The sequence below is a fragment of the Pundamilia nyererei genome, unplaced genomic scaffold (assembly GCF_000239375.1).
Source record: "Pundamilia nyererei isolate P.nyererei 1_Seehausen unplaced genomic scaffold, PunNye1.0 scaffold00091, whole genome shotgun sequence".
Lineage (NCBI taxonomy): Eukaryota > Metazoa > Chordata > Actinopteri > Cichliformes > Cichlidae > Pundamilia > Pundamilia nyererei.
In genome coordinates, this window is record NW_005187492.1 from 1261898 (window position 1) to 1281791 (window position 19894).

The 19894-nt window shown below is 38.9% G+C and overlaps 1 protein-coding gene across 2 annotated transcripts in view; it reads right to left on the reverse strand.

Moving 5' to 3' along the window:
* The window catches only part of lrfn1 (leucine rich repeat and fibronectin type III domain containing 1), a 131409-nt gene extending 111823 nt beyond the window's left edge, over positions 1 to 19586 (reverse strand). Inside the window, exons 1-2 of one of the 2 annotated variants that reach the window (XM_013912469.1) lie at positions 19102 to 19586; positions 18354 to 18928 (exon numbers count right to left, since the gene is read on the reverse strand). The gene's annotated coding sequence lies outside the window, so the exon portion shown is untranslated. Of the gene's footprint in view, positions 1 to 18353 lie in introns of both variants that reach the window. The other variant, XM_005739352.1, reaches the window with a different exon arrangement.
* Positions 19587 to 19894: the final 308 nt, after the last annotated feature.

Genomic DNA, 19894 nt, shown 5'->3' on the forward strand with positions numbered 1-19894 from the left:
TTAAATGAATATGAGTGGTCCAGTTCTTTCTTTGAGTTCAGTCTTTATGAAATGACCCAGGGATACACTTCTCTTTCTCTGCTACACTGGCTGCTTCTGTGAGGTGTCTGAAGCGCACCTCTTTATATTTCCTTCAATTCTTTTTCAGCCGTCATTAAACGAAGGCTCGAGTTTCTTTTTTGTTGCACTGTATGAACTACTTTGAAAATGGAAGAACAGATGGAGTTTTATTGCAATCCTAAAAAAAACATATCAAGGGGAAATGGTGGATGAAGAAGTCTTTGCCTGAATTACAAGAGAGTCCATTTATTGGCACTTGCTTTACGAAGTACACTATAGTGACATGCACCATTTCCCCTAATGGTGGTAAAGTCTTAATTCTACATCTCCTGGAAATAGAAAGTTTGCTATTCTTGATCCGTTTAATAGGTGGTTGCGGACAAATTAGATCTGCAATAACATTAGAAATTCAAAATGTAGCTATTGCACAAGGTGGTTTTCATGGACAGTAACTAGGCCTCTGCTGCAGCACCTTGCAGGTCTGTGATACTCCTGGTAACCATTGGAAACAGTCCTCCAACCTGAAGGATGGGACCTGCCAATGATTCTCCCTTGTGCGCAAGCCACAAGACTCGCAGGCCATGTTGATTTACTGACAAAAACAAGGTCCCCCTCTGAGTGAGCCAATGTTGGTGTGGAACACACCACTCAAACAGGATATTTCACTCTTTACTGGAGCTCATCTCTCAAAGGTAATGGCTTGGAAAATCTGAACTCTTTAAAAGGCAACAGGGACTATAAGACTATTATACATTTCTTATCCTACTGACATTGCCATCACAGCTTAGACAAGCTGATACAGGGTCACTAGATTATTACTTTCTCATAAGCAGTACAATCAAAAACAGGTTTCATGTAGTAGTTTCATGTAGTGATGTCTGCCAGTGAGCATGGCAGGCTGATACAGTGTTAATCCCAACCACTACTCCTACAGGACCAAAATTATTTCAGGCTCTTATAGGATGTGGAAGTTGGAATCCTTCCAGGAGTAGTGGGTGACAGTTCAGCCCTTTTTGACTGGTACCTGGTATGTCTGTGGAATTTTAAATTTCAGAAAGCACCTCAATCCAATGGGTGATCAGGCCACAGCAAACCACCTATTGAAGAGTCTGAAAATGTATCCGTGTACCACAAGAACATATGGTCAATAGTTAGTGTACAAGACTTACCTCGCTAAGCCGGCTTATACTTTAGCTCATAGCACTCCTAAGCTCCTTAACGAGTAAGCTCAAATTGAGCTAATTATTCAGAGACAACCTCCGTCTCATGGAACGCAGCCAGGGATGAGAACCTAGCACCATAAATTTGGCAATTGGGCAGTGCAACACATGGAAGCTGTGTAATTACCTAGTAAAGAAAAGCAAAAAAAAACCTGCAGGAACGTATTGTATGTACTCTATGGATTGCTCCCGACAAAAGTGTCAATATGCTTATTAGTCTACAGGTTGTCTCACATTGGGCTTTTGTCAATCACAATATTTTGTGTGCTTAAACTGTCTTGTAACTATATCTTCATCCTTCAGTTATTTCTTGTATGTCTTCTAATTCAGAGCTGGCTTCTGTCTGCAAAGAGCTGACTCACACTGTTAATTGTTATTCATCTTAATATGGCTTCCCCGTGTGCTTTTGTCATTTTAATTTAGTTACTTCAAAGTCAAAACCTTCTTTGATTGTGCTGTTCAGTTATGTTGCTCACTCAAACCAGAAAATGGGTTCGCTGTGCAAATCATTTTGGAGTTATTACGAGTTTGTGAAGACTGTAAATATGTTAGATAAAACAGTAATACACTATAACGAGCAAAACATGTTACTGGATTTTTTTCTCAAAGTTTCGCATGTGCTGTGTTTATAATAAAATAAATAGTTGATCGAAATTCTCCTCGTCAGCTGAAATACACTTGCATCTAAGCTTCAAAATAACAAATGGGTCTGTAACAGCATACCATCAGCAAAGATACCTCATTGCATTTATATTCTAAAGCCTGCTCGAGCTTCTTTTTCCTGGTACATCTGCATTGATTTTCCCATGTATGAAAAATGCTCGCTGAGCCACTTCATCACCTGCCATACTGACAACTTTATAATTTCATTTTGGTTATTAGCATATTACCTAAAACCTAATTTATGAAAGACTATTGGAGCACCTTTGAGGTTCACTGTTGCGCAAAGTAAACATAATTGTCTGTGTAAAATTCTACAGTAATCTAATGCAACACAACTGACAGAGTTACTAACAAAGACAAAATCATACAGGGAAGATAATCATGGATTTGAATAACAGTCAGGTAGACCTTTCTATTGGAATCATAATGAACTTCATCTGTACTCGTATTCTAACGTCGGGGGCAGTAGGAAAGTGGTGAAAGCCGCAGTGCATGGGGTGTAAATTAGGTATAAGTAAGATACCACTTTGTATGAATATACATAATATGTATAAAAATTATGGTGATGCCAGCCAAATTAGATGTAAATACTATGCAAAAAACCAAAGAGTGACAAAAAAAAAATCACCTTTCTCTGCTGTGCATCAGAACAGTGCATTCATTATATGCATTGTGTAAGACGATTCAGTTTTCTGAAGGCAAATGATGGTAATAATGTCTGAGCTGAGCTAAATTATGTAGGACTCAAAACCGAAAAAAATTATTTCAAACATGATTTTGAAAGCTCTCCATCATTTCCTTCGTTTTTGCAGCTTTGAATTAGGCCTGAATATTACGAGACTTGCGTTCCTTTGGTTTAGTTTACAGGTTCTTGCACACACCTGCCTTCTGTCAGTAACAACATCAACATGCGGCAGATTTTACATCAACAAAATCACATTACATTACAGAGATATTTCAGACACTTTGGCTATTTAGATTCATATCCATCACACAACACCATCTGATCAGGCTCCAATTCATACTGCAGCACGGTAGCAACCCCAGATATAGACCCGGAGTCATATTCAGTAACAAGACGAACAAGGGGTCCCGCAGCAGATGGCATGGGTCTGGTGGAGCCCTGATATTGACAGCATGGAGACGGAACTGAGACAGATTTAATCCAGACAACTGTCACAATCTGTCGAAGATGTTTGGAACAACCTACCTGTCAAGTACGGGCGGGACGGTATATCCACGCGGCAATTGATCATATGGTTTCCTCTTGATACACATCATTAATACACTGGCACCAAATATTGAAAATAATTATATTTTTATTAAAACATGCAGACTTTCTGACACCAGTTTGATTTAAAAGAGCCACTACTTAATGCCCCATGGTGGTGCTGCTTATAAAATGAATGCAGGAAGAAAATGGCAGACAGGCTATTAAATGCACTGTACTCTAATAAAATGTATTGATAATAAGACCAATACACAAATCCGCACAGACATAGTGCAGTGACTACACTTGGATGGGGTTTTTTTCAGGGCATCTGCACTTAAGTTCTGGAGCCTAAAATTTTGCCTAGCTGTTGAAGCTGTCCCACTCAACTGCTGAATTTCCAGTACTGCTCAGTCTTAGTTTAACATTAACCAATTCATTAATCTATTCACAGTTCTTGAATTTTAAAAATATCAAGTTACCTAAATGAACAGTAAGGATGATGCAAGTGTTCACTGACTAAGCAGAAACATTATAGTGCGAGGCTGTGGGAGGGACCGTCAGTGCCACAGTAGAACTCTGTTTGTATCAAGTGATCTACAGCGTAATAGGCCTCGCTACCACACAAGGTATTTTACCTAGAGCCAAATCATTTGGAACCTATTAAGTGTGCTTGGATCAGAATGTGCTGTAGGCTCATCAGCCATATGTTAGGCATCCGATTAGATGAGAACCATGCTGAGAGAAACAGTACCCCTCAAGTCAAACACAAGGGTGCATCTGTTTTGAGAAGACTTTTTTTATACCTTCAAGTCTCTTTATTGCATATTTAATTGAAAAGGATGGCTGATTTAAAGTGTCATGGTTTGCCAACGCATTACCTTCTTTGAAAGGCCTTACAGCGTTTGCTACAATAAGCCTTTTTTCCATATATGGTCAACTTCCACTTGCAACATTTTACGTTTAAAATATAGTGGAAAAGAATGGACAGAAAGAAAAGTATAAAAGATATATGTATCGTAGTGATTTTGCTGCACTCCAGCACACTATATGATGATTACATGACACACACTTTATCCAGCTGAGCCACCAGGATGCCACGAATACCTAATAGGTTTGAGAGATGTTTGCAGCCATGGCAACACAACAAATAAGACCAACGTGTCTTATCAACAAGCTTACAAAGGAAGGGAAACGGAGAAGGTGAGCCACAATGCAACACAAGTGAAAAAGCAAATGGCATTGTCAACAAGCTCAAGTGATTGGGGAGTTTCAGGAAGGAAATCTGCTCAAAGCTCTGGCTTCTCACAATATTCCAATAGGAGTTTTGTAGTTTTTCAAGCAGACTAAAAAGTATCTTTATCAGGTCACACTATAAGTGAATTCTGTGGACATCAGCATTATAACCTCTACGATTTCTTTAATGTATGATTTCAAACTGAACGATCTGGTGCTTATTTGTTACGATTACATGGAAAGCCACTGAAGGCTGTACAATGCACAGCAGATTTCACCGTCTAATATAATGAAGTCAGTTCCAACAGAGCTGCACAAGTGACAGCCAGCTGCCAAGCATCTCACTTGTTCGGCTGTCTAATCTCAAAATTACTGACATGTCAAAATTCAAAGTCTTTCACAGCAATAAAGATATTCATGAGGAATTCTGTAATTTCATGATTGAACCTGACCGTTAAAGGTTTTAACGTACTCCGCATTTCAGATGAAGACACGGTCCTCTCAAATCTTCTCGGTAATGTGATACATGCGATTCATGTTTTTACACAATTAAGCTCAAGAGTATCTGCTAAAATTCAAACCAGCATTAGAATAGCGGTGAAAAAAAAGCTGTAAGTGACTTTGACTGTGCAGTAACTGGTTTTCCTATTTCGAAAACTGCTGCTCAGATGGGATTTTCACACACAGCCATCACAAGGTGTTGTGGGAACGGTGTAAAAAAGGGAAAAGACTGCTAAAAAAAAAAATGCAGTGTTGATGGCACAGGACGTAAAAGAATGGCTAGGCTGTTTGGAGATAGAAAACCAACAGTAACTCAAATAACCAGTCTTCAGCTGCAGAAAACTACACTGGGTACCATAACTGTCAGCTTAACACTGAGATTATGCTGTGTATAAGCAAAACAAAATTGCACAGTGGACAAAAAACTAAACAAATGTGATTCGGTATTCAGATAGTAAAGTTGGAATTTAGCTTAATCTAATATCTACCTTGTTGGCACACTTTGGGCCTCTTAGTGCAAACTAAAGATTGCTACCAAAGCCCCACATTAAACAGGAACAGAGCTAAATTATATAAAACCAGAGTAATGATAAGTTCTCACACTATCTGCTCTTCTCCTAATACCAGAAATATTAAGGCAACAGTTTTCCTATTTCGTACTGCTAAGAAAATGGTGCCTCACAGATTAGGACATTTAAGGGGAAACATTTTCTAATCGGTACTTTTAGCAGGATGGCACTCCTGTCACAAAGCTCACATTATCTCAGACTCCTCAATTTCAGTGTGTTCTTTGAGAAGTGCTTCTTCAGCACCTTGCTGACTCTATAACACAATAATTTGAGATATTTCTAAAGAGAAAAAGAAGAGTAGAGAAACTTCAAATAAAAACTGGACAATGAGTATATGTGTACTTTACGTTGTAATTCCATTTTGATCCCCTATTTAAACAAGAGTGTTAGAAAAATGCCCGTGTACTCTAAATACAGTCAAGTCAAGATACAATAGAAGTGCTTAACTGCTGAACGTCTTATCACAGTCACTCAATCGACTTTTCCTGCCTAACCGTGGATCAAAGGGGTATCCATCTGCTATTACTGAGCGAATGCCATGAGCTCTTTCAGTTTGAGGATTTCTTAGACGTTATCTCTTTTTCATCCTGAAATGGAGCTTTATTTCCTCTGAGACACGCACTAAGCACAAAGCAGCACCCAATCATCCAGCAAAATAAACAAAGTATGAAACAAAGGAATGGGCATTTTAGCTTTCTCCTTCCATCATATTAACATGCAGCATTTCACCACTGCACTGGATTTGTGTCATATACAGAAGCTTTACCTGAGCAAGGGAAGGTTACAGAGGCCAAACCGAGACGACAGTTGTTGCCGATATTGACTTTTTTTTTTTTTAGCTTAACCACTAAATATTCCCAAATCGAATTTTATTATTTTCTTTTTTTGTGTGTGATGTTGTTGCCTGTTTTTAATTGTGTAATTGTTGCAAATGTGAGATACTTGCTGCTGCCTATCTTGGCCAGGTCTCCCTTGAAAAAGAGGTTTTTAATCTCATTGTGATCTTCCTGGTTAAATAAAGGTTAAATTAAAAAGGATGATTAAAAAATAGATACACCAACAGCAACATAATCCTTAAATTCATGTGATATTACCTCTGTAGGACAATCTTTTTCTTGAGATTCATGATCTTTCCAAAGCTATTAAAACTAGAGAGACAGATGTCTCAGTGTCTACTTTCCGAAGTTACAGCTATGATAATTAAGACTATACTGAAAAAGGAACTGAGCCGTTCCTTGGTTTGGCATAAGAACAAAGATTTCAAACCTATTTGCCATTAACAATAGATATTTGTATAACTTCTTGATATAAAAGAAGAAGAGTTTTTCAATAATCAGTAAAATAATTTTCAGCACCACATAAGCAACTTCTTATTAGAAAGATCTGGTTAATTTCTTTTGTGTTAGTAACTTCATTTAGAGCCAAAATGATTGACAAAGTTGATCAACTGGAAAAACAAGCTGACTAGAGCCTGAGTGTGATTTTTCCATGCACATTTTATAAGAACAAAGCAGCCCTCAGTCACTGACTGATCAATCAGCAATTGCTTTCAATATAGGGGAGGGACAAAAGGCCTCAAGTTTTGCTGAACAATGCAAGATAAGAAGCATGCAAATACTCCACTCATATGTAAAAGGCTAAACAGTTATTTGCAATTTTTCTGCAAACATTTGAAAGGACTGTTTGTCTTTACAGTATATCATATCATGTTAAGCCAAGTACCTTGGAGAAAAGTCTCATCACTGTAGACTCCTGGAAGCTGAAAAGTTAGATTTTCTTTTCTTTATTTCGTTTTTCGTGTTGGGTGTTTTTCTTTTTGTTTGTTTTTGCTGTCCAGCTCGAAAAGACATTATTGTCTTGCAAGACAATAAATATCATATAAACCTATCAGCAGAAGAAAAGGATGATTTCGATGCTGCATCTTTTTTGACCACACAAAAGCCCTGCATCCTTAGAAGATTGTACAAACAAACTGTGAGACAAATCGACATAGTGTTCAGATCAGAGTAAAGAAATGACAACATAAGTTATTGAATAAAGTTTTCACTACCACTGAGGTCTCCTAAGCAAAACCACTCACTCTGCAGTAAAAAGTGTTCGGAAACTCTGAAGCGTGCATTCATGCAGAATGGTGAACCTGAGGTCAAGTCTTTACAGTACAGTTCAAATATGGATGATAGGACTGCAGTCTTAAACCATTCATCCATTCAAAAATCCAGAAGAAGGCTGACACACTTTATAAATGTCCTACAGCACTGATCTTGGCCACCATAAATGGAGTCCTTTTAGTCAATAGACACCTAGCTAACAAAGACTACATCCAGTCATCATCTATCAAGTCCCACAACGGATAAAGTAGTTTGTCAAACCAATCTAATCAACTGATCTTGCTGAAGCCCGTCTAAGGGCATCATCAATAACTGCATGCACGGATGGCTCCGAAAGACCTAAAGCACACAGCTACTGCCAGATGGAAGATAATCACTCTTGAACATTATCACTTTCCATTACTGGGCTGGTTTGTTTGGTATTTTTGCTACATAGTATATTGATGTCGTTATCAAACCATAAAGCTTTCATCGTGTTTCACGTCTCAGTGCCGCTCATATGAACATGATATACAGCTGACCTTCTACCGGGCACTGTTTTCTCTGACACGAGTTCGGTTGGCATGTCTCAATGCATCTTGACAGACAGACAGACAGGCTGAGGGTTGAGACTGTGATTCAACTGCTGTTTTTCGCCCAACAGTGAAGTTTGAGTTGGTGTAGCTTTTGTTTTTCCACTTCACATCTCATGTAAGTCAATGTCACCCACCTGCCCTGAGTGCAGGCCCTTACAAATGATTCCCTGCATCACAAAACACTGAATTGAGAAAATGGCACGCAAATGACCCATCCTTCAGCTGATACATCTTATGTAAGCATAAAAAACAAAACAAAACAAAAAACAAAAAAACACACACTACTAGTCCACTGGTAGTGCTATGATTTATCATGACTCCAGAAATATATTAATATTTTAAGAAAGCAGGATTTGCGTGCAATATTGCCATTAATAAAAATCAGTCCCTGCACATATTTAGTGAAAGAAAAGCCTTTGTCTGAGTACATCATTCATATTTATGACAACATCATCAGGTCAGATAAAGACAAGTGGCAGAGCCTGATCATCCCAGCACTGAGGTGACTACAAGTGTCCAAGCGATGTGCTGGATTTGCTAGATTCAACTCATTACCTTGAACAAATTTTAAGTTATATAGGCCACAACAGACATTCACACTTTATAGTTAAAAGAAACAGTAAGTCAACTGGGGCTTTCCTAAAAACACTTTGTGGACTCTGGAAATTTTAATTAAAGTCATTAATCCTGATCATGTTTTTATAACCACAACATCTTTGGACAAAATTACAATACATCTATTTTTTTCTGTCAAACAATGCAGTCTCCATCTTAGTAACAATCCCAACAACAATACTGCACATGTGCAAACACCCCCCACTGCTTGCCACTCAATGAACGGGGTAGACCAACAACACCTCCAACTAAGCCATCAAATCGATGCTGTTTGTCCCTGACGCATGAAACAACCCAAGTGTTCCTGAAGTGTTTCCCCCGGTAGCAGGTAGATGGGAAGAAGTGCCACAAGCATGCCACAATTTTGGCCAAAAAGACTATATTTTGAGTCTTGTCTGTTAATGTTTCCTTTGACTGGCTCTTTACTATTAGTTAAGTTTTGTTGTCAACTGTTCTGATAACAGTTTGCCCCCAAAACACACTAGATTTACTGTTAAGAGCTTTAATGAAAAAAAAAAAGAGATAAAAATAAGGTGAGCAAAGGTTAATAATAAAAGTTATTATATCCAGAGGTTATTTGAGCTGGGTGTTGTAGCTAGGCTTGATGATTTCAAGGATCAAAAATAGTGAGAGTGATTGCTCTTATTGCCCCTTGTTTGGCCATTATTGTTAATATAATGAATATTGTTGTTATTTTTACATTCATAAATGTAATCAGCCTCACTCTGGTCTCATGTCAGTATTTCCACATTTAACCAACACTCATGTGTGGGAACTTGCACACGCGCACTAATTCGTGCAACACTGCAACCTTTGAAATGAATGTGCACGTGCAGAGGCACTACTTTATCTCCTCTCCTAAACCCTTTTTTTTCAATGGGCGTCTGTCTTTGTCAGTGAAAGACTGCACTCTGTGTGTGAACAGTGAGGAATGGGGAGAAGCAGGTGAGCCATTTTACACACATTTAAAAACAAAGGGAGAAGTTCCTACAACTACAGGCCAGAGGAAAACAAGTTTTAAAAAACAACAACACAGCAACTGTTATGACTTGTTAGCTGTTCAGCTGATATCCCTCCACATATGGCCACTAATTACGATTTAATTACAGCTAAATAAGTCATTGCATGTGAACAAGGTTCTCCTGCTGATATGGCCTACCTTCTTTCTCTACATGAAAGTAGGAAAATATTCCTCAGTGTATGTGTGGGTTTCTCTCTCACTGGCATTAGTGAGACAGCACTGTTGTTGTGGTTTTTTTTGTATTTGGTCCATACAGCATGCATTATGGAGGGCAGTCAACACTACCTTAATGGAGTGCACATTTATCCTTCCCCTATTTGGCCCCAATGACAGTGGTATTGGTTATTGCCAGTAGGACAGGGTGATCGAATCTTTCAGATCTTATTCCTCCAAATAACATATTGATAAATGGACGACAAGGCAGCGAGAGAAATAGGGCAGGGACATAGACCTATTTTTGTTTCATAACTCAATATCAAAAGGTCACATATTCTTCCGGAACAACATAAATGTTGATTTTTACTATTTTTCAAACACGTCGTTGGCCTATTTGAAATAAGCTAGCAATATATTAGGTTGAGCTTCATGTCAGTCTCCAATTCAGGTCAAAATTGCAGAATGTGAAAGCAATTAAAATTAGTCAGTTTGATCATTTCCAATAAATAACATCATTAATGTCTGAGCGTATTTAAAATAAGGCTGAATTTAAATGAATTTCCTTTAGATGTTTGTGTTTTTTTAATGACTGGACTCCACTGTTCTTACAGTCACATTCAGAGGATTATTCTTTAAAGCATAGATACTCTTTGGTTCAACGGGAGGCCTTTTTATGTGCAAATATTTTGCCTGTCACTGCTGCTTTTTGGTCTTACGCCAAAAAGCATCCTGGCATAAATTCCACTTTAACCCCTGACACCTATAATAAGTTGTCCTTCCACAAACCTTAAACACAAAGATTGTGCTGTTATAGGCTGTTCTATACTATATTTGACTGAGCTGCATTTTGTTTAGCAGTAACTATGCAAAGGAAGTGTACACTTGAGCCACTTAAGATGAGGCTTTGTTCCAAAAGAAATAAAATTCTTTGAGGTACTCTTAGTGCCCTACTAAAGGATAGAAATGTCCTTGAAAAGGTTTTGACAGAAATTCTCTTTGTTATTATTATTTTTTTTTTTTTTTACTTTTCCACAAATGCAAGTTTTGGTTTTCTGAAAGATTACTATGGGATGAGTAAAACTTACTACTGCTGTGTTTATAGTCTCAAGAATCACTATCCAAAGTTAGTCATGCCAATATGTACAAATAAACAAAAGCAGGTTAATACACTAGAGTGGCAGAGACGCCAAGGATAAATGGAAGAGTATCTAGACAACAGGCACAAACATTTATAAACATTTTGGGGCATTTGGAGGAATTACTAAAGCTTTATACAATCATCATATGGTTTAAATTCAAAGTAAAATACTAGGACCAATAAATGGTCAAAGAACTCCCAAATTATACTCGGGAATGTGACAGAATGAGGTAAACTCACAAGAATCTGAATGCCTCCTAGAAAATGTTTGATTTTTGAGTGCAGTGTTGAGCCCTTTTCTGAAAATGAAATGATCAAAGAAAAAGGAGGTAGAGGATCTGTTCTCAGCTGCATAAAACAAAAATTAATTGTGAATGATGGTGGAACCGCTTCAGAAATATCTTCGAAAACAACCGGGGAAAAAAGGCTTTTCAGAAAAAAACTGTTTTGCACACTGTTTGTAAAATTTAAAATTGTGGCACTAGTGGGATTTAAAGTCACAGTTTGATACAAAGAGAACAAAACATGTCATCTTCTATTATTAAACAGAGTTAGGGTCAACTGATATTGTTTTTGCATAAAATAATGGACAATGTGCGTTTTATGTATATTGTATTGTATGTTGTATATGCGTCAATTCTCAGTCACAAGTTTATGTTTTTATTCTTTAGCCTACATATATAACTTGCTTGAGTACTGCTTTAGTTTTACCTTGTAAGGCATGCCTAACATCTGCTCCTGACAAATAGCAGATAGCTGTAACCACAGAAAGACAGAATTGGTGCTGATTCACCCAACAACAAAAAAACCCTAGCGCTATACCATGTAAATTACAATATGCTATTCTGTGCTACACACAGCAGGATCAATCATCCAGTACATGCAACACATGAATGCATGTGACACGTGAAGATTTAATGCTCTGCAGGCTTTAAATGGCCCACTAAACAGTCATTTGGTTTCATGGGAAAAGCTGGGTATCTTCCAGAGATAGAAAAATCAGTCACAAGAAAGGAGCACATGAGGATTACCAAAATTAAGTTGCTGAAAATAACTCTCTGTTGGAATCAGTACAGCAGCAAATCGTCTTGTAATTAACAGGTGAACTTCAGTGAATAATTTGGAAAGGATGGAAAGATCCCATAATGTTGGTTTGAGGAATAGATGTCCTCGGCTAGAGATTACACTCGGTGTCAGCAAGACACTATTTAACTGTCCTTCTGCTCATGTATGTGCAACAATGTGATGATCAAAGTGTTATACTGCTTACTTGAAGAAAAGCAGGGCCAAATAAATCGACCACACTGCGCAGAAACTTTAGAAAGCAGACTATGATAAGTCTTTCTTTCGCACATTCTTGACAGTTCTTTTTTAAAGGCACATAAATAAATAAAAGCAGGTATTGTAAATATTTAACCTACAAACAACATAAGGAAACTCTCAGAAACCAATGATCAATAATTATTTGGGCAGCAATTCTGCCTTGCTGTACATTCAATCTATTCTGCTGGGAATGCTCTCTGTATTTCAGCGTTATAAAGCTTTCAAGGATCTCAAAGATTTAAACAGCAATAAGCTGCAGTTTTACACAAATATAGCGCACCACACCTTGAAAAAAAACCTGCTACGTTGATTTTTTGTTTCACACAAAAAGCCCAAGGCGGTAAATTATCTGTTTGTGGATCGTGTGTGCATATTAAATAAATATCAAATAACACATTCACCAAAGAGTGCAGCAAAGTAAAACTTATTTCATGGAGTCAGGCCAAATTCGTGATGTTCTGCTGCTGCTGCTGTTTCTTTGAGCTAATATAGTTTCCATCTCGTTTAAGCAGTGCTTTTGTGTGATGATCTCTCCTAGTTAGATGCAGCAATAGTCCTGTGAATTTCTGCTTGCAGACAACAAGACTAAGAAGAGATTTAGTCAAGGTGAGCTGGATTTTTCTGCTGTTGTTTGTCAGCTATCAAAGCATGAAATCAAGATGTGTGATCGTAAATCTCTCAAAACTCAGAAAGCACTTTAAGTATTAAAAAGGGGGGGAAATGAAAGAAACTAGATTTATGCTATTTCTTATTTTGCACATCATCAAAGCGCATGAAGAGAACCTTATTCACCACCCACATCTGTCCTGGAACAGCATGCAAAGAAACTTGGAAAAGACAACTAGAAGAAAATATGGTCAGTGACAAGATATTTTTCACAGAATCCTTGTTTTGTTGCACTGGCTCTTAACCGATCACTTCACTAGAACAGTTAATGCTTTTGTAGTGTTCCAGCCTTTAATAGGCAGCACAGCCACACATCTCCAGTGAGGCTGGTGCAGGCTGATGAAGAGCACACCATACGACTTTCTGACAAACAAATCAATAAGTAAGCAGCGAATGATCTCTCATCACAGTGGCATATTCGGGAGGAGTAATTCGTCTTTTTCCTAATGCATCATCGGTCAAGATTGAATAGTGCATTAAAGGCACTAAATTTTGGCCAGTGTTTCTGAGTTCAGAGGAGAAAGTCTTAACAGGACCAGCAAGACCTGTGTTAGTAGGCACAGCACAATAATATATTGTCCTTATGCATTATTTAATGGCACTGTGGGGATGATAGTGTTTGTGCACATTTCAAATTCTGTATGAGAGCATGTAGCTCCCTTAATTGGCTTGCTCAAGAGAGCCAAAGTGAAATGCTGTTCTAGTAGAAGATATTGATCAATAGGACCAGATGCAGCTGCTGAAAGCATTATCTAAATCAATGTCACCTTCAAGTAAACAGCAAAATACTAGAAGCTGGAGGTTTGCTATTATTCTACACTAGTGCTTTTTTCTGGTTTGCACAATGATATCACATTTCTTCATCTAAATGACCATTTAGAGGCTCTGACACGCAGTGTCGAGTGCAACAGTTTAAGGCTGCCACATGTGGCAGGACGACTGCACAGCACTGTTTCTTGAGGGAGATAGATGTCACCAATAATATTCTGAGTCATCAGAAGGAACGGGCAACTGGCTGGTACTATGCAGTGATGCGCCTCTGCAGTTTAGATGCCATGTGCTCCATAGTAGGTTATAAGCATTTTTCCAATTGAAGGATTTGGCTGCTCCAGACAGGTGGAATATGCTATGCTTGGATTATAACTGCTGCATACCACTGGGATCAGCTTGACCATATTCATCCACAATATTCCTGAAGGAATTGGCTCTCTCACCACCTTATGAATTCTTTTATGAATCTGTATGCTTCTGCTAGACAGTTAGCCGCCCTCAAAATGACTATCCACTGCTTCCCTCTATATCACAACCCACAGTATCTTCTCCCTTGCACCTTGTTACTACATTTTGCATGTTACAGAGCACAAAGCAGGTCAGTCTTTAACAACCAGAGCCTCTTGTACCTACCCTTTTCATCAGTTATTTGTCAGAAAAAAAACATCGGCAATGTTAACAAGTGCACTGCAGACACAGATTCACACTCCTTGACAATAAATGACAGCTCTTCTTATTGAGACTTACTACGCAGATGCGAGAGGCTAAAAGCCTTCAGGGTAAAACGAGAATTGGCGCAATCATGACTTCCAAAGGTTACCAAGTCAGAATACAAATGCTCTTAAGAGATATCAAAAATGACCAAGTGCAAAAGCTACAAAGTCTTGCTACTCTGACTTCTGCACCTTTAAATTGTGCTTTTGAAATGCTTTAGCCAGTTTTCACCTGCTCTGCTTTTAAAGGACTTTTTTTCAAATTCAATCTATTAACTTTTGATTGTGATGTATTTTTAGTCACACAACTAAAGTAAAAAAAACAAACTATCTTAGCAAATAAGAGACTATATGTGCTGCTTGTCCTTTTCACAATCACAGGGGACACATCCCAGCATGCAACAGCAGATTCACAGAGTACATTTTGGACAGGTCAAACATCTAAGCTACTAAAGTCACATTCACCTTCAAACAGGTAATGTTTAAATCTTGCTTCTTGCATGCAGACAAACCCAGGAGTTAGGACCTTCTTGTAGTGGAGGAACATCAGCTTTCTGCACAAAAACCTGTTTTGTGTCCTCAACACACTGCAGCATAATACACCGTGTGCTGATGAGCAAAAAAGAAGTAATGTCTATGGAATAAATTATACATCTAAAATAAGCACCAAAAGCTGTTTAACAACTTACTGCAGTGGGCATTAAGTTTAATATGTTTTTTTGCTCTTGTATTTTCTCCCTGTTGAAATCCATCATGCCGCAAAGTTCAAAAGTGTTTTATGCATCTCAAGGCCTGTATGTTATTTACCTGCATTTCCTCCTTTGAGAGCCCCACTGCTTTTTTTGGCACTTTGTTACTCGCTCAAATATAAAATCCAAGAGCAGCTCTAGTTTAATTGCTTCAGTGCTTTGGTGGCTACTCCTTTGATCTTTGTGGCTAGTTGTAATTATGCCATTTCTCGAACCTTTTTCATGCATCTCGAGTGCTAAATAACTTGACTTGCCTTGGGAGAAACATCTATCTCATTCTTTTGACCAATAACAACTTAATTGGTACTTTTCACTTTTCTTTACTGGTTCTTTTCTGCATGCAAAATCCAAACTTCAAGAAAAATGATCAAGAGGGTAGAGGAGTTTTCTCTAACTCTCTGACACCATTTATTTCTCTCGAGATATGCACAATATTATCCCCAAAAACTTTTCTTGCTCTTTGTTTCCTTAAATAAAATGTAACGATACTGCTTTTTTTTTTTGTCGAAAAACATGTTAGTCGATGCTGGAATCAGCCCACAATATCATATGTCTCCATGATACGGTACATAGCTGTGGAAAGAAATGACTAAAATCATGCCAAAAGTCACTACTTACACCACTATTTTAACTCTTAGATTGATAGCTTAGAGTATCTTGGAAAAAGTAATCTTTTCAACAAATGTGTGCATTTTGAAAATGTCAAGCTGAGAACATGACTCACTGTAAAGGGCTATTTTAATATACCTTGTATAGAGAACAAATACATGTCTGCCCTATACAGTCTTTTATAGTCCTGAATACAGATCAATAGCTTGTGTTTGCTCTCATTCCTGCAGTGGCTGATAACCCACCACTGGTCCTGATTTCATAATGCTAACACATGACACCAGCACCATGAGCAGCTGCTGTAACACAATGCAACAGAATGGCAAGGCAGAGAGACCTCATTAATCTAACCTCTCAGCCTGCATATAGCAACCTAGAAAGCAAAATAGTAATAAAAAAAACAAAAAACTCAGCACACATGTCACTGTAACTTTCTTTTTATGGCATTACCTGCTGAGATATTAATTTGTTCTGCAGCAGTTTACTGCCTGCATTAGCATTGCTGAACATGGAAGTGTTGGCAATAATGCATGATAATGATAATGACCATCCTGTCTGATTTCATTAGGCAAACACATGACAGCAAATGCTCTGAGCTTCTGCTGTAACATCCTGCAACACGCTGACAAGTAAACTGACAAGACATGATCATCACCACTTACTGCAACGCACACAGCTAGTAAAAAAGGCATTTAAATACATAAGAACCCTGCTTCATGCACTGCTAATTCAAATCACAAATCCTATGAAGCTCAAGGGTATCAACCCTCCAAAGAAGAAACCTCATTAACCTCTGATAAAGGAGACTTCTCAAGTCTCTTATGTCAAAACTTGTATGATGCACAGTTTTAACCAAACATCATTTCAATTTGCTTTTTGCCAAAAAACACAGGGTTAAATCTTTACTTCAAACTAAACAATAAGAGTGAGTCAAGCCCTTAAGACAGCTGTTTGTGCTCTTCTTACAATAAAAGCCTTACATGACAAATACAGTACAGTATTTTATTGCCTTTAGTCATCTGTCAGACTATGGTATAATTCCTTTATGACAGCTGTTATTTTTTCACTTTACTGCAGTTGACAGCTGTGAAAAAGGTGGGTGCTCTGTCATGTAGGAACATACATGCTAAAGGAGGGTGTATACCATAGATACAGCTGGCAGTCAGTGTTTTCCAATAGCACTGCAAGCTGCAGTAACACTCACTGCCTGCCCTAATGTAGCCACACAGCTGTCCAATGTCTACATGTATCCCAGGGGAAGTCTTAGAAGGTATTGTGTGGATTAAGCGGGGCTATACGAGGAATGTTCACTTGACTTTAGTGAAAGATATTGACAATTTAACCCCACCTCAATCTAACTGATTTACAACCTCTATACCTCCATGCAGGCATCGTGAGTTCTCATTTTTCCTGCAAGCTGTAAGTGATGTCCTCTGAGTGATAAATAGATATTTCAGGGACAAATGCTGACCTCTGAAGCAAAAATTGGGATAGCCACTCCATTGAGTCTAAAAAGTCAGTGATTATAAAGTAACTGGAAAATGATGAGAGGGGCTGAAAATTCCAGCTGCAACCATTATAGGCAGAATTCACTCACAGTGCCCATGAGATCATTAGAATGCTGCATCAGTGCTTCTGTATCCCTTCATCATTTCTAAACCTGATTAGCTGATTTGCCAAAACAAAGGTCAGGAGTAGAATAATATACAGTGCACACATCCTGAAAAGGCCTCTACTCATTATACAAATTCATCATCTGGCCGAATGTTTTTTAAACTTGCAAGTTAACAATGCAGTTATAAGTTTCCTGATGGTTCAGGCTCTGTGGCTCCAGTGTAAGACGGTCCACTCTCTGAGCAATCAGTGCAATTTACCCTGATGGGAGAATTCCAGCAGCTGCTGCTAATTTATGAAAACTCTTGGTCTCTGAGTGGTGCTGATGCAGACACACCCGGGCCATTTCCACACGCGCTTCTGTCTGTGGGAATTCAACTCTTGTGTCACTGTTTAACCGTCTTCATTGCAGTTAGGAGCTCTGTCAGCCCTATGACAGAGCTGTTGTGAGCCCATCGGACTCAGTCTATCAGATATAACAGCACTAACAACCACGTGAGAACTGGATATCTCAAGTAACATGAAGACATCTCTGCCAGACAGGTTTATACCATATTATCCAGCAGACTACTGTGAATAGCCTAGAAAGACTTGCACATTATGCATCAAGATACATAAATGATTTGATAGATAGATAGATAGATAGATAGATAGATAGATAGATAGATAGATAGATAGATAGATAGATAGATACCGGAGGCCTATTATTCTATATTTAGTTTGCACAATCGCACATCAGAGATCTGGACACCATTTAGCTCATCACATTGCACCCACGTATGTGTCACAGCTGCAAAAGTCTAATTTACATTTCTCACCAAGTCTGAGAGACTTACCAGAAGTGGAACTGGGACTAATATAGCAGAAGCCAAAGGCTTGATCCCAATGCACATGATTTCGCTGTCCACACACTTGTCTCAGCGGATAAATTCACAACAAAACTCGGATGGCGACGAGAGTTCATTTATTCCAAATTCAGGTGTAAAACCCTTCTTGTTACGCTGGTCAGGCTTGTGCTGCAAAAATCCAAGGGACCCAATGAGCGACAATCTGCTGCTTAAGTGTCATCAACAAGAGACAGTCCTTCCCAGTTACCTGCATCGGGATAAAACCCCACCTAAAATCCCAGTACGATCCGATTAGGGCTCGAAGGCAGGGCAGAATATAATTAGGTTGAAATCTCTGAATCCAGAAGCTCAGGGGGGTCCGAGTGTTGCGTCCGAGCCGTCTTCAAATGGGTTAAAGCGTGAGTACGTGGTCGTAGCAGGTCCCCCGCATACGGGTTTGTAACGCGGAGGAACGATGGATTAAATTTCCAATAAATCTCACGCCTGTGATGAATTGCAGTACAGATGGTGTCGGGATGGAGAACTGCAGCATGGGGCTCTTTTTGAAGCGATAGGTTGCACTCCTGAAAAAAAAGAAAAAAAAAGAAGCCTCACACGGTTGAAGGTTGGCGTCAAATTCGGGCTTCAAGTCAATCAAAAACAGCAAAGGTCGGAAAAGTCTCCACCAACACCGGGTTTCTGTTAATTACAGCACTACAGCGCACTTATCGTGCCTAATTTCCTGACATGTATTTACCTTCACTGTAGACGTTTGTTGCCATAACTTCCCCTATCTGAAGCGCAATGAAGGAATCCCACCCATGCACTGATACTGTTTTTTCTCGCTCTCTCTCTTTCTCCTCTAACACTATGCGTACCCATGCGAGCAATTAGTTTTCATACACGACTTGGTCCGTCCGCTCTTTCTACAAAGCAATGCGGTCGATTTCTTCGGGCGGGATGTGGCAGGAAATCTTGCTGTGTCCCAGAGAACAGGCAACCTTTGAAAATGCGCCTCTACTCTTCATGCAGGCGTCCACCTGCGTAACACGAGCCCGCTATAAAAGAATACATTTGGTCACGCCATGATGTCTGGAGCAGAGCAGAGCCAAGTGGCCAGTGGACAAATTCTTGATATCAGAGGAAACGACTGACACCTTTCATGGACAGTGCAGCACTGCAGCAATGTGATGTCATTTGAGCTCCATTTAAAGCAAATACACGAAACACTGGAGGCTTTTCTTTTTCTGTGGTGGTGAGGAGAAGCAAATGTTTCAACATGAAGGTGGCTTGAAATAGAGAGGGGGTGCTGTGGGCTGTTTGTGATACTCCGGGATGGGCTGGTATCTCATGGTCCAGCACAACAAGATACTGCAACAGTGGACCGGAGGAGAGAGCCCTGAGGGAGGGGATTGAGGAGGTGTTGGATCATTGCTGCACTTAAAAAAAAATCACACTCGCTCTCCTTATAGGCAGTAGGAGGTGTTCAGTGTCTTGCATTTGGGCTCTAAAGAGTACTTCTAACCCTCTATACCTTTATTTTTTTATTT